This window comes from Poromitra crassiceps (genome assembly GCF_964638095.1).
Source record: "Poromitra crassiceps genome assembly, chromosome: 16".
NCBI lineage: Eukaryota > Metazoa > Chordata > Actinopteri > Beryciformes > Melamphaidae > Poromitra > Poromitra crassiceps.
Window position 1 is genome coordinate 34,030,046 of NC_139645.1, and position 14,541 is coordinate 34,044,586.

At 44.3% G+C, this 14,541-nt stretch overlaps 1 pseudogene across 1 annotated transcript in view; it reads left to right on the forward strand.

Annotated features, from left to right (window-relative positions):
• Positions 1 to 14,541, forward strand: part of LOC310791602 (intermembrane lipid transfer protein VPS13C-like) — a 98,344-nt pseudogene that overhangs the window by 69,247 nt on the left and 14,556 nt on the right. The window contains exons 44-55 of the transcript in view: positions 1,749 to 1,893; positions 2,764 to 2,904; positions 3,438 to 3,519; positions 3,644 to 3,713; positions 4,876 to 4,987; positions 7,801 to 7,914; positions 8,046 to 8,170; positions 9,105 to 9,186; positions 9,515 to 9,628; positions 10,618 to 10,693; positions 12,279 to 12,442; positions 13,897 to 13,942. The product of the transcript in view is annotated as an intermembrane lipid transfer protein VPS13C-like (transcript). The remainder of the gene's footprint in view (positions 1 to 1,748; positions 1,894 to 2,763; positions 2,905 to 3,437; positions 3,520 to 3,643; positions 3,714 to 4,875; positions 4,988 to 7,800; positions 7,915 to 8,045; positions 8,171 to 9,104; positions 9,187 to 9,514; positions 9,629 to 10,617; positions 10,694 to 12,278; positions 12,443 to 13,896; positions 13,943 to 14,541) is intronic.

Below are 14,541 nucleotides of genomic sequence, written 5' to 3' on the forward strand. Positions count from 1 at the left end.
TTCCTTCTGGTTTGTTGTGTAAAGAAAGGACAGAGAGCTCCTAATGGCGGAGCTTCTTCACACCAGTATCGCGTGTTCTCAGTGCAAAAAGGGCTCCTCTTTCTCTCTGTGTTGGAGAGACCGCATATTCTCTCTCCTCATGCAGCAGCATGAATACTGACTGTGTGTGTGTGTGTGTGTGTGTGTGTGTGTGTGTGTGTGTGGGAGGAGGGGAGTTGGGGAATTTGAGTCATGTGATCAAAGGGGGAGGAGGAGGAAGTGTGAATTGGATCCTTTGAGGGCTGCGATTTTCCCATGATGGAAAAAAGGCATGACCCGCCCCTCTCTGGCTCTGATTGGCCTAGCGTCAAATGTTCATCCAATCACATTCGCTTAGCTATCCTGCATCTCTTTCTACAGTCTGTTCTGAGACATCAATGGGTGAGACTCAGTGGATCAGACAGCAGTTTTGCTTGCTAGCCTGAATGAAAGACGCCATGTGTGTTTATGTTGTTAATATAGTCTGGCCCTGTGGTTTATAACGCTGCTGCTGCTCTTGGCAGTGCACGTATGTAGCCTATAGGGAAATCAAAAAAAAAGATGAAAGACTCATGAGAATGATCAAGGCTGATATAAGAACAGGGTCACTGCATTACATTGAACTTTAATTCAGCTCATTGTAACACAAGTGACATGTATTTGAATTGAAATATAAATCAGAAGAAACAAGGTGATGACATTTAGAATGAAAATAAATAATACACATTCAAGTAGGCTATTGATCTCACACATAACCTTTTGATTCTATGCTGCCATCTGCCATCTCATGCTTGTTGATTTAATGGTTGTTTTGCACCTGCTGCTCACTTTATGAACAAATAATGCTTAGTGACTGAATTAAATATATTAGGCTTGTTTGAGATGACTTCTGACTCGCCTGGGAAGCAGGCGAGTCAGAAGTGCAGTCAGCCAATCAGAGGCAGAGAGGGGCGGGGTCATGCCTTCGCCTAGCCTTCGCCATCATGGGGGGGAAAAAATCGCCTCCCGCGCAGCCCACCAGTCCTGAGCGCCTGACGCCATGGCTGCTTTGCATAGATGTCCCATCATGCCTTTCTGCCCCTACCAGGGAAGTTTGGATCTGAACCGGGTCAAACTGGGTGCAGTTCTCTGATCAGAACCAACCTTCCTGCAATGCAGTACTCTGTCTTATATCTGGACTAAAAGCATTAGTGCACTCTTGCGGCCAAAATAAGTATCACAACAAACACGGTTTCCACAAATGAAAATAAATGAACAAGGAACCCTGGCAAAACTTTTTTCAGATATTCTCAAGTCGGGGCATCCCAGTGTCTCACCTGGTGGAGCGCGTGCCACAGGGGCTTGGTCCTTTGTGTGGCCAACCCGGGTTCAGGTCTGGCCCGGGGTCATTTGCCGCGTGTCGCCCCCTTTCTCTCTCCCCACCTTTCCAGTCTCCCTGCAGTCCTGTCCAATGAAGGCAAAAATGCCCCAAAAAATTATATTCAAAAAAATAAAATGATGTTCTTAACTCATAAATACAGGAGAGAAAACTATTTAGATCAGAATTAGACATTTAGAAATATTTTCCTCACTTGCGTCTCGGGGCGTCCGTACAGAAGAAATTGGATGTTTTACAATGAGAACATGTATTTATGTATTGTTAAATAGGTTCATTTTGTGACATGGGAAGTCAGTTAACATTTCACTGTGACTTTAAACATGGACACACACACACACACCCTCTCTCTCAGCTCTGGTGTGGTGTGGGAGATGAGGCCCAAGAGTCGCTGGAAGCCGTTCAACCAGAAGAACATCCTCCTGCTGGAGAAGGCCTTCCAGAAGCACCAGGCAGGGGACACTGATCCGGGCTGGGTCCGCTTGGAGAGCAACCTGGAGGTCCGCAGCGCACACACGGCTAAAAATTGCTATGGTTCTAAAGTGCTACGTAACGTTTTAACCGCTAATCCTATCCATATGCTTTAATGTCGAGGCTAATGCTGTGTTCAAGACAACTTGGAACTCGGAACTTTCAACTTGGATTTTCCGGTCTACGGCATAGTTGCGTTCATGCCGTTTTTAACTCAGAGTTACAAAAACATACACAGCTAGCTAATTTAATTGGTAAAATAGCAGCGGAATTCAACATATTGCTATAATCAGAGCGAATGTAAACACATATTGCATAATTACACCTCAAATTACATGTAGGTCAACAAACATTTTGATGACGTCAACTCACAAACCGGAGCTCTGAAATGATACCCGAATTTCCTACCTGTAATTCCGGCCTCGACTTACTGTTCAATTCATGTTTTACAGTTCGGAGCTAGTTTTTTCCTGTGTTCCGAGTTGTCTTGAACGGGGTATTACAGTACATTTGTACATGACATCATCGTCTACTCCACCAATCAACATCATCTTCAATAATATTGGATATCACAATATTCACAGAATTTCGAAAAATATATTTTTTTTTACCAGTTTTGCACATTCTGCCCTGCTGCTGACCATTATTTCACTGCTTACCGTTGTTAAGGCACCTACACATGATCCACGGTAAAACAGCTCTGCTGTTTGGACCTGCTTATCGCTGACCTTTCATGAGCGCAACCAATCACACTACATATGTGACGTAGTGTGTATTTTAGGGGTGGGTGGGACTATGTGACCCAAGTGTATATCACTGTGTGTGTGTGTGTGTGTGTGTGTGTGTGTGTGTGTGTGTGTGTGTGTGTGTGTGTGTGTGTGTGTGTGTGTGCGTTACAGGTGAACTTTGGCCGGGTTCCCATGGTGATGCGTGCACCCTTCTCGTGCCCGGTGAGGAGGAACTTCCTGTCTGGCATCCAGGTGGAGTTCAAACAGTCCAAACATCAGAGGAGCCTGAGGGCCCAGCTGCACTGGCTACAGGTACCACACATACACACGCACATACACACACACACACGCACACACACGCTCACACACACACACATCATCATCATCGCACCCTCATACACAGTCTGATGTATAGAGCTGCCGAAAATAATCGATTCAGAGATTAACAAATATCAAAAATTGATTATTTAAAAAAAAAAAAGTTTAATAATCAAATAAAATAGAATGTAAGTACATGCAGTTGTTTATTTTAATTATGGATCATAATACAATGCAATTCCAAATGCACTTTTATTTTAAAAGTAGCCACACAGTGAGAAAAAAGAAAGTGAGAAAAAATAAATCATGTATTGCGGAAAAAGTGATGCATCGATTTAAGATGCATCGAGATGCATCGTATAATCGAATCGAATCGAATCGTAGACTTGTATAATCGAATCGTATCGAATCGTGAGATCAGTGAAGATGCACAGCTCTACTGATGTAAGGGGTAACAAGTGTGTGTGTGTGTGTGTGTGTGTGTGTGCGCGTGTGTCGTGTCGTGTCGTGTCGTGTGTGTTTCTCAGGTGGACAACCAGCTGCCTGGAGCCATCTTTCCCATCGTGTTCCACCCTGTTCCTCCTCCCAAGTCCATCGCTCTGGACTCAGGTAGACCATGCAGGCACACACACACACATACACACACATACACACACACACACACCCACACACACACACACACACACACACTAGCCTAGCCTCGCCTATTAACCTGAACGGTGTTTGTCCTCAGAGCCGAAGCCGTTCATCGACGTCTCCATCATCACCAGGTTCAACGAGCACAGCCAGGTCCTGCAGTTCAAGTGAGTCCAGTCATGTTGTGGTGAAGGTCACATGACTCTTCCTCATGTTTTAGTCCATCTGTAGAGTACCGCAAGTCCTAGCAGCCGGATGTTAGCACTTCCTGGTTCCCTCGTTGGGAAGTCAATGGGATCTTTGCATGGGGATTTTGGTTAAATTGAAAATTTGGTTAAAAACTGGTCGTTTGCAGGTGCCACTGTCATAAAACCTATTGAACAGCTCTATTACAGAGCCATCAAGGCATTTGCTAGAAAACCTTTGTCATACCACCACTGTAACATTCTGGAACAACATCAATTCCTGAGCTTTGAAAATCTCAAGGTCTTAAAGAGTGCCTGTTTCTTCTTCAAATGCCTACATGGACTAGCTCCCCCTCCGCTACAGGAATTCATCCAAAAAAATAGACTCACTGGACTCGGCACTAGATCAGACACCAGAGGTGATTGTAAGGTCCATCGCAGAATGACCACGTTTGGTCAAAATGTCCTATCGATAAAAGGCAGCCAAATATGGAATAGTCTCCCCGTCTCCATAAGGGACAGCCCCACCCTTGCTGCTTTTAAAGGTAGACTTAAAAAATGGCTGAAAACAAACCAGTCATGTGTCCACAGGTAGTATGTTTTTCTTCTCTTTTTTTGTGTGTATTATTATGTATTTTTATTTTTCAAAGTGTAATTGCTGCCATGTATTTTAGAGTGTATTGTTGCTACTCATGTTTTACGTAGTTTTAGAGTGTACTGCTGCTACCCATGTTCTATGTATGTTTTTATTATGTTCTACGTTTTACGCTCTATGTTTTTTGTGTTTTATGTTTTATGGGGACAACGGATGGAAATTAGCCTCGTGCTAAATCCGGCAATTTTTACACTTTTACTATGTTCCAGGTTTTACTATCTGTTCTGTGGTTTCTGTGTTCATTAATTTTGCACTGTCCCGTCCAAATAAACGAATAAAAAAAAAAGAGAAAAAAAAAAATGCCTGAAATAAGGTCTGTGGTTAACAAAAGTTTATGAAATATGATATTTGTGTTGAGCAAGATAATCTTCACAAATAAGGAGCACTTTTATGATTTCTGAAGCGTCACGTAATGCTTACGTGTGTGTGTGTGTGTGTGTGTGTGTGTATGTGTGTTTTTGTGTTTTTTGTGTGCCTGTGCGCGTGCAGGTACTTCATGGCACTGGTGCAGGAGATGGCGGTGAAGATCGATCAGGGCTTCCTGGGAGCCATCTTGGCTCTGTTCACTCCAGCTGCCGATCCGCAGGCTGACCAGCAGAAGGTGGGTAATAACAGGATTCAACCAGGGAAGAAATTAGAAATATAGAATATGAAATAAGATATAAGATTCAGGATTATTTTAATAGCCGTAGTAAGTAATCTTGTTACAAATGAGGAATTAGTATTACTAATTCCTCATTTATAACAAGATGACTTACTATGCAGCACAATGATCACAGCAATACAAAACATGCAGCAGACAGAAAGACAAATCATATTATCTTTACAATTTAGTATGTGGGCTCTGATTGTTTGTTTGTTTCAAGTAGGGATGTCACGATACTAGAATTTCTACTTCGATACCGATACCCAGGAAAATATCGATACTCGATACCATTTTCGATACCACGGGAAGGGGGGGTGACAACACATCAAGAGGCATAAAAATAAAGTTAGACAGATGGACGGACAGACGCACACTTCTCCATCATCTAGGCCTGATCAAACTTTGAACTTAGATAGCAGATTAGCCCTGCTGCTCTAGCCCTCACAACACGTTTAGCTTGTTGAAGCAACAGATACCCAATGATAGAGAGGGGAAAATCAGTGATTTTTCATTAAAAGAGAGCACTGATGGTATCACAACTGTTGCAAATGAGTATTGTATCCATTTCAAATTTTTTTGTATTGATACTTTTGATACTATCGATACCTGTTGCAAACATGGACATATTATAAGATGGACTGGGCATTGGTCCCGTTCAGTGAAGCCGCTGCATGTTAGATCGCCGCTCTGGCGGTTGAATCCAGTATTAGGTCACAAGGCCCACCTCCCCATGTTAGTGGATGGGAAAATCACAACCGAAATAATCACAGTATACGTCAGATAATTTTTTTCCAAAGGTGGTTTGTATCATTTTAGATAGTCATTATCATGCGAATGCCTGTGCAAGTGGTCATTTTTCTGATCAGTTTGTTTTTAAGTAGTTATTTGACATAAAAAGGGATAAAAATGGATGATTGACAGCTGTGGCAGCCAGTCTCAAGCCGTCATTGGCTGGACAGGCTCTGCACATTATAGATCTATCGTCATAGACAAGACACACGGCTTCATCGTTATCTAACGCTCCCTGGAAGTCGGGTGGCTCATGGTTGGCTGTGCTGGCTACCAGACATCAATGGACCCCAATAAAAAGAACATTGTTTTGAGGAATGAAAACAAATGTTTTGTGCGCGAGGAATTAACGTTGGTTGGGGACTGAAGTAAGTTCAGAAAATATGTGTTTTATCAGTTACTCCAGCTACATTATAGGTACACAATGGTTTTAACATGCAGGCTAGCATTAGCGTTAGCTGCTTGTGCTAGTCGGCTGTTTTTCATATTACTATAACTTATCAACCGATAACGATAGCTGGAATAACACAATAATAGACACATATTTTCAGAACTGACCAGGTTGTCCAACTGACAGGAAATGTGTTTTATAACGTTAACTCCCGTCCCGGGTATAAGATGAGGCCTAGTAGTACACAACCACCATTAGCTCATCGCTAACGGGTTAGCATGACATACAAACAGACGTTTTATTTTTTGTAGGCTATTAAAGCAACAAACGTTTTTATATGCATATCTGGGGGAAATGCTTTGACTGTGGGGATGTTCGTTCTTCACAAGCTGTTCTCTTAGTAACGATATACCAGGCAATAGACCAGGCAGCATGGCTCACGCACTGGGCTAACGTTAGGTTGGGCTGCCCTACACACACTGTACCGGGGGGGTACAACAACGTAGCCTCACGGTTAGATTTGTTAAACCAACATTTGCGCCAAAAGAAATGTAATCATAAAGTTAATCAAAATGCCACGGAAACATTAGGCTAATCAACACAGAGCTGTTCATCCGAGAATTTCCCCCAGTGAGAGGCTGAGCCAAGCAGCCCTGGCTCCTCTTGCGGGCTGAGAGCAGCCGGAGGTCTGACTTGTCTGGCTGATACAACTCAATCTCCGACAACGGAGAACGTTACAGGCTGCAGTACCCACAACACTATACCAGCAAACAACGTTGCGTAAAGCGTCAAGGTTAGATTTGTAAAACCAACATTTGCTCCAAAAGGAATTAAATCATAAAGTTAATCAAAATGCCACGGAAACATTAGGCTAGCTTAATCAACACAGCAATCCCCCCAGTGAGGCTGAAGGTGAGTGAGGCCTGCCTCCACTTCCGGCCCGCGCTGAGAGCACTCAGCAGTCAGCAGCAGCCCGGAGGTCTGAAATCTCCGACAACCAAAATCAGATTTTCGTACAGGCGTCATTTTGATAAACTGATCTCATAGTGGGAATCTTCCTGGTTACTTTTGGCGAGACAAAAAATATTACAACTTAAAGTGTAATATTTACAGAGCTAGACTGTATATAAATACACAACGCACTGTGCGCATTCTAGAAACAGCAGCTCTACATAAGAAAGTTCAGAGGGGCGTGGAGCTCTCAGAGGTTCTCAATCAAGGGAGCTACTGCGCAGACTCTGGTTCAGTGATCTGGCCGGATTTTGGCTTCAATAAAACATACAGGGAAGAGATAGGGACACTCTCTCCATTCATATATCTCAGTGGTTGCAAATGAGTATTGTATCCGATTAAAATGTTCAGTATTGATACTTTTCGATACTAACGATACTTAGTAACCCTAGTTTCAAGTCAAGCGTCAATTCACCCTCTTCACCCTGTGTGTGTGTGTGCGTGTGTGTGTGTGTGTGTGTGTGTGTGTGTGTGTGTGCGTGTGTGTGTGTGCGTGCGTGCGCGTGTGTATGTGTGCGTTTGCATGTGTGTGTGCATGTGTGTGGGTGGGTGTGTGTGTGTATGTGTCTGGGTGCAGACTCGGCTGATAGAGCGTGACCTGGAGCTGCTGCAGGCGGAGCTGATGGAGGCGTCGCTCACCGACACGTCAGGAATCAACTTCTTCCAACACTTCCACATCTCCCCCATCAAGGTGCACACACACACACACACACACACACACACACACACACACACACACACACACACACACACACATACTGTACACACACACACCTGTCTGTCTGTCTGTCTGTCTGACCTGTCTGTCTGTCTGTATCTCAGCTACACCTCAGCCTGTCTCTGGGCTCTGACTCCGCCCCTCAGGAGGCGGCGGCCCTCCAGTCGCTCAACCTGCTGCTGAAGAGCATCGGCGCCACGCTGACCGATGTCGACGACCTCATCTTCAAGTGAGTCTACAGACCATATAAAACTATGACCTCATCTTCACCATATAAAACTATGACCTCATCTTCAAGTGAGTCTACAGACTGTATAAAAATATGACCTCATCTTCACCATATAAAACTATGACCTCATCTTCAAGTGAGTCTACAGACTGTATAAAACTATGACCTCATCTTCACCGTATACAACTATGACCTCATCTTCAAGTGAGTCTACAGACTGTATAAAACTATGACCTCATCTTCACCGTATACAACTATGACCTCATCTTCAAGTGAGTCTACAGACCGTATAAAACTATGACCTCATCTTCACCGTATAAAACTATGACCTCATATTCAAGTGGGTCTACAGACCGTATAAAAATATGACCTCATCTTTACCGTTTAAAAATATGACCTCATCTTCACCGTATAAAAATATGACCTCATCTTTACCGTATAAAAATATGACCTCATCTTCAAGTAGGTCTACAGACTGTATACAAATATGGACGTAGACACCGTGATGTCACCCATTGGTTTGTAAACTCCTGTTTTGAATCCTTGAGTTTGGCATTTTGACCGTCGCCAATGTGGCGTGCCATAAACATGGCGTGCCATAAACACCTCTTAGATGTTGTAAAATCAGCCTCACGGGGCTTATTGCTTTTATAAAACGGTTGCTATACATGATTTTAAGTTGATAATATAAACATTTCAAACTGTTCCCTAGCAACACAATTCCGTGAGAAGTGTATATTTATATTGAACCACGCAGCTTCATCACTTAGTACTGTGGAATGTCTTTTCTCTTCCCTTCCTCTTGTACCTCGCCTGCTCCTATCTCTCCTACCTCCTTCCTCTCTCTCCTCTGTCCTCTGTCCTCTCTCTCCTCTCTCCTCTGTCCTCTCTCTCCTCTGTCCTCTCTCTCCTCTGTCCTCTGTCCTCTCTGCAGACTGGCCTTCTTTGAGGTGAAGTACCAGTTCTACCGCAGAGACAAGCTGATGTGGGCGGTGATCCGACATTACAGCGAACAGGTAAGTACATTTCAAAATGTTACATGATACACCCTGCTAATTGTCTTAATTGTCTCAAGCTTACAGACAATGATATTTTGTGTACTTTTTGTAAACTTAATATCGAGAAAATCTCACCTACTTATCCGGGAACACTTTTTTAAAGCTGCTAACACTGTCAACTCTTTTAATCTTAGGGATATTATCTCTTACGATAATACTCCAGATGATGGCGCTCTTGACTTAATTTCATTATCCTATATGCAATGAAATCACTAGCTAAGATCTCACATGACGTGACGTGTTGTCATGTGACCAGCTGTACTGACGTGACCTTTGACCCCTGCAGTTCCTGAAGCAGATGTATGTGCTGGTCCTGGGTCTGGACGTGCTGGGAAACCCGTTCGGACTGATCCGAGGTCTGTCAGAGGGAGTGGAGGCTTTCTTCTACGAGCCTTTCCAGGTGACACACACACTCACACTCATACACACACACACACACACACACACACACTCACACTCACACTCACACTCACACACACACTCAAGTCTTTCTTTAACTTATCCGGGATCGGGTAGCCGTTCCAGCAGGGGACCCCAAACTTGGCCACATTAGCCAGCTCTGACTGGGGGGTCCCGAGGCGTTCCCAGGGCAGCGTGGAGACCTAGATACCTAGCCCTCCGTCTGCCCCGTGGTCTCCGCCCAGCTTGATGTGCCTGTAACACCTCCCTAGTGAGGTGACCAGGTGGCATCCTTACCAGACGCCCGAACCACCTCACCTGGCTCTTTTCTACGTGAAGAAGCAGCAGCTGTACTCCGAGTCGCTCATGAATGACTGAGCTTCTCATCTTCTCCCTAAGGGAGATGCCACCTTCCTGAGAAAACTAATTTCAGCCGCTTGTATCCATGATCTTGTTCTTTGGGTCATGATCCATCCTTCATGACTATAGGTGAGGGCAGGAACGAAGATCGATCGGTAGATCGAGAGCTTTGCCTTCTGCCTCAGCTCTCTTTTCGTCACAACGGTGCGGTAAAACGAGCACAATACAACTCCTGCTGCTCCGATTCTCTGACCCATCTCCTGCTCCATCGTCCCCTCACTCGAGAACAAGACCCTGAGATACGTGAACTCCTTCACTTGGAGTAAAAGACTTATTCTCTACCTGGAGGAGACAATCCACCAGTTTCCTGCTGAGAACCAAGGCCTCAGATTTAGAGGTGTTGATCCTCATCCCAGCTGCTGTGACCTGATCCAGTGAAGTGCTGAAGGTCCCAGACTGATGATGTCATCAGGATCACATCGTCCACGAAAAGCAACGATGCGATCAGCCCACCGAACTGCAACTTTAACTACAGTGCTGTGTGTGTGTGTGTGTGTGTGTGTGTGTGTGTGTGTGTGTGTGTGTGTGTGCGTGCGCGCGCGCGCGCGTGCGTGTGTGTGTGTCTCTCAGGGAGCTGTTCAGGGCCCAGAGGAGTTTGCTGAAGGTTTCGTCATTGGAGTGCGGAGTCTGCTGGGTCACACTGTGGGTAAGGACATTTATACCTGTTGGTGTTTCCAGCCTTTTTCTTCCTCCTGGTCTCAAGAGCAGCCAGAAACATTACTAAAGTATGTTTCCAGTCTGTTTCTCCCTCCTGGTCTGAAGAGCAGCCACAAACATCACTAAAGTATGTTTCCAGTCTGTTTCTCCCTCCTGGTCTGAAGAGCAGCCAGAAACACCACTAAAGTATTTTTCCAGTCTGTTTCTCCCTCCTGGTTTGAAGAGCAGCCAGAAACATCACTAAAGTATGTTTCCAGTCTGTTTCTCCCTCCTGCTCTGAAGAGCAGCCACAAACATCACTAAAGTATGTTTCCAGTCTGTTCCTGTCTGTAAAGTGCAGACTCAGTCTCAGTCTGACCGCCTTGCTGTAGGAATCAAGAGCAACTGACACTTCATCTGCCTAGATTAAAAACATATTGCTGAATGAGTACTATGGATGAGTACTATAATACTACATTCATATTAAACCTATAGATGTAAAAACAAGGCGTAGGACTTGACAAGTATTGTACTTCTTCCTACTCCTTTTCGGGCCTGATATGCAAAAGTAAATTGCTTGAGAATTTGCTGTATATGCTGTGAACTCTAATTGACTATTCTTGCTCGCCATTTTCTTGCTTATATTTATTTTATTCTTTATCTGTCTTTTGTTTTTCACCATGTTGGAAATAAATCTAATCTAATCTAAAGTACACACAGACCTTCTGCCTGAATGTAATCTATTACTTTCACACACAGATCCCACAATATTGCCGTGGAAATATATGCTTGACCCTCCCCGAACAAATGTTATAGCCGACTATTTTCACTTGTGAAACAATGTTCAGTGTCAATAAAATCATACGCAGCGCGCGGGCATCACGCATTATGGGACAAAATGTAGGCAAAGCACATAAACAGCTCAACTTGCACTATGAGGTAAGAAAGGTCACATTTAACCATCAAATCAAATATTAAGTTAGGATGCATAATTAAGACCAAAATTATTACAATTATCACCGGTATGGCCAAATCGCATCCACAACAAAACAACCAGATTTAAAAATGTTATTTTCTCCACAGATACTCCCATAGATTCTGGTTTACAACATGTTTTCTCGAAGTGTGTTGTTGCTGTGGCATTGTTATTGCCAGCTGGTATGCTGGTAGGCTGCAGATGTGTTCCATAACACTCAGAATAGGCTACTGTCTTATTGTGAAGTTGCCGAGCGTGACAGCAATATACATGTTTTACAGCAATATACAAGTTCATATTCTCTGACTAGTCGATGCTTCAAGCCGGCAGGCAGCACTCTTGCCTCAGCTTGGAAACGGTAGTACGCAGGGAAGCGGCCATTTGCCCAGTTCTCTGCGGATCCCACTCGTGTAGGGGCTGAACACGCTGAATCCCACTCCATTTGGGGGCAGAACACGCCATACAAGCACCAGGATTGGCTAACGTCACCTCAAAACCAGTTTCCTTGTGTAACCGGGTTAGGAACTTAACTCCCTGTGTCTGTAAGTGTTGCTGTATGCTACTGTATAAGCAAGCGTTGCCAGTGTTGTCTGTTTGAACTGAATCATCTGTCCACCAGGTGGTGCTGCAGGTATGGTGTCCAGGATCACGGGCTCGGTGGGGAAGGGCCTGGCAGCCATCACCATGGACAAGGAGTACCAGCAGAAACGGCGGGAGGAGATGAACCGGCCGCCCAAAGACTTTGGAGAGAGTCTGGCTAAAGGAGGAAAAGGCTTTCTGAAGGTATGCTACTGCTCAGGATGTGTTTTCACACCTGAAAGTCCAAAACCAAGGTTCACTCTGTTTGTTTTGTTGTGTTTATGTAAACTGCGTTGTGTTGACATGTTAAGGCACACGTGGGCAAAATACGCCGCCTGTGTGGCCCGCGATTGAATTGCAAAAAAAATAAATTACAGTGCACCAGAATGCAACATGCAAGATACCCGCTGAATAAGTGTCCAAATGTTCATGTCATTCTGGCCAATACTCCACTTCTGTTATAGCGTTTCAGTCTGGAATATGGAATATCTTTCAATAATCTTTATGACTAAAAGGCTACATTGAAGTAGAAATGTAAATAATTAACTCATTGGTTTGGGATTTCTTTAGTTTCAAGAGTGCATTTTTGTTTGTGTGACCCTCAACACAGGCTTTGAGAATCCCGGGCCACTTACTGATACTTATGCTTAAATTAACCCACTCATATTCTGGTTTATTTCAAGAAAAACATTTCGGCTAGTGGAAATTATAGTTGGCTGGTAACTTTAAAATCTAGCAGCCATATTGGCAGGTGGTCAAAGAAGTTAATTTCAAGCCCTCAGAGCAGGTGGTGACATAGGAGTGAGTGAGAAAAGGATGAAATATTGGTGGTTAAGACTGAATAATGACATCACAATTGTTAATTTAAAATTAGTTATTCCTCTAAACATGCCTTCAAATGCACAAAATTTTTCGTGCTGGCGCTGTTCAGCCCTCAGCAAAATCTGGTAGCGATGACATTTTTTGTGGCCCTCTCTATCATCAAAGTTATCCATCCATGGGTTACGGCATGACAATATTTGTTCGGCCCCCGGCAACAATCTGGGTTTCTCATGTGGCCCCCCATGAAAAATAGTTGCTCATATCATATGTGTTATATATGAGCCCTTATCATTTTAGTGAGCCCCTGTGTGAAGGGCTTGCACAGGGGCGGAGCAGGATTCGATCCGCCGACCTCCCGCGTCCAAAGCAGCTGACTGAAGCTCAGTGAAATGTACTTTGTGTGACTGTGGATAAAGTTTTAGTGAGCTTCAGTCAGCTTGTACATACAGCAGCGTGACCCCATTGACCTTGCATTGGTTTTTGGCAGTTTGAAAAAGTAGAGATGAAATGAACAGAGTTCTCTCAGGAGATTGCTGATGTCAGCAATCTCCAACCAATCATAATTAGATATGGGCATGCAGCATGGACATAAACACTGAGGGGTTGCTGTGTCCATGGTGTTTGCACCTGGTTTTATAATAGCTGTGAAAGTGTTTTAGACTCATTTGGGTGAGTAATTAATGTGATCAGCTGTGATATCCTATAAAAAAAGAGAGATATTTGAGAGTGGATTGCCAGAGTCTTTAAACATTAAGTCTGATGCATTGGTTCACACAGAGATAATTGGCTGTGTTTGCTGATTGGTCTCAAACTCACCGCCTCTCGTCTCCCCGCAGGGCATGGTGGGCGGAGTCACAGGCATCATCACCAAACCGGTGGAGGGTAAGTTTCCTCACGACACACTGAGCTGGAGGGTCTGCTCAACTGACCTGCTGATGGGTGAGCGCGAAGCGTGCTAGATATGAGCACACAACCTAGAAATGACCATGCGAAGCGTGCAATATTTCTAGTAGACTCTATAGTTTACTCTATAGAGTTGACTGGGTGAGTGCAGGGTGTTTGTGATGGTGATGAGTTGACTGAGTGAGTGCAGGGTGTTTGTGATGGTGATGAGTTGACTGAGTGAGTGCAGGGTGTTTGTGATGGTGATGAGTTGACTGGGTGAGTGCAGGGTGTTTGTGATGGTGATGAGTTGACTGATTGAGTGCAGGGTGTTTGTGATGGTGATGAGTTGACTGGGTGAGTGCAGGGTGTTTGTGATGGTGATGAGTTGACTGAGTGAGTGCAGGGTGTTTGTGATGGTGATGAGTTGACTGGGTGAGTGCAGTGTGTTTGTGAACGTGATGAGTTGACTGGGTGAGTGCAGGGTGTTTGTGATGGTGATGAGTTGACTGAGTGAGTGCAGGGTGTTTGTGATGGTGATGAGTTGACTGATTGAGTGCAGGGTGTTTGTGATGGTGATGAGTTGACTGGGTGAGTGC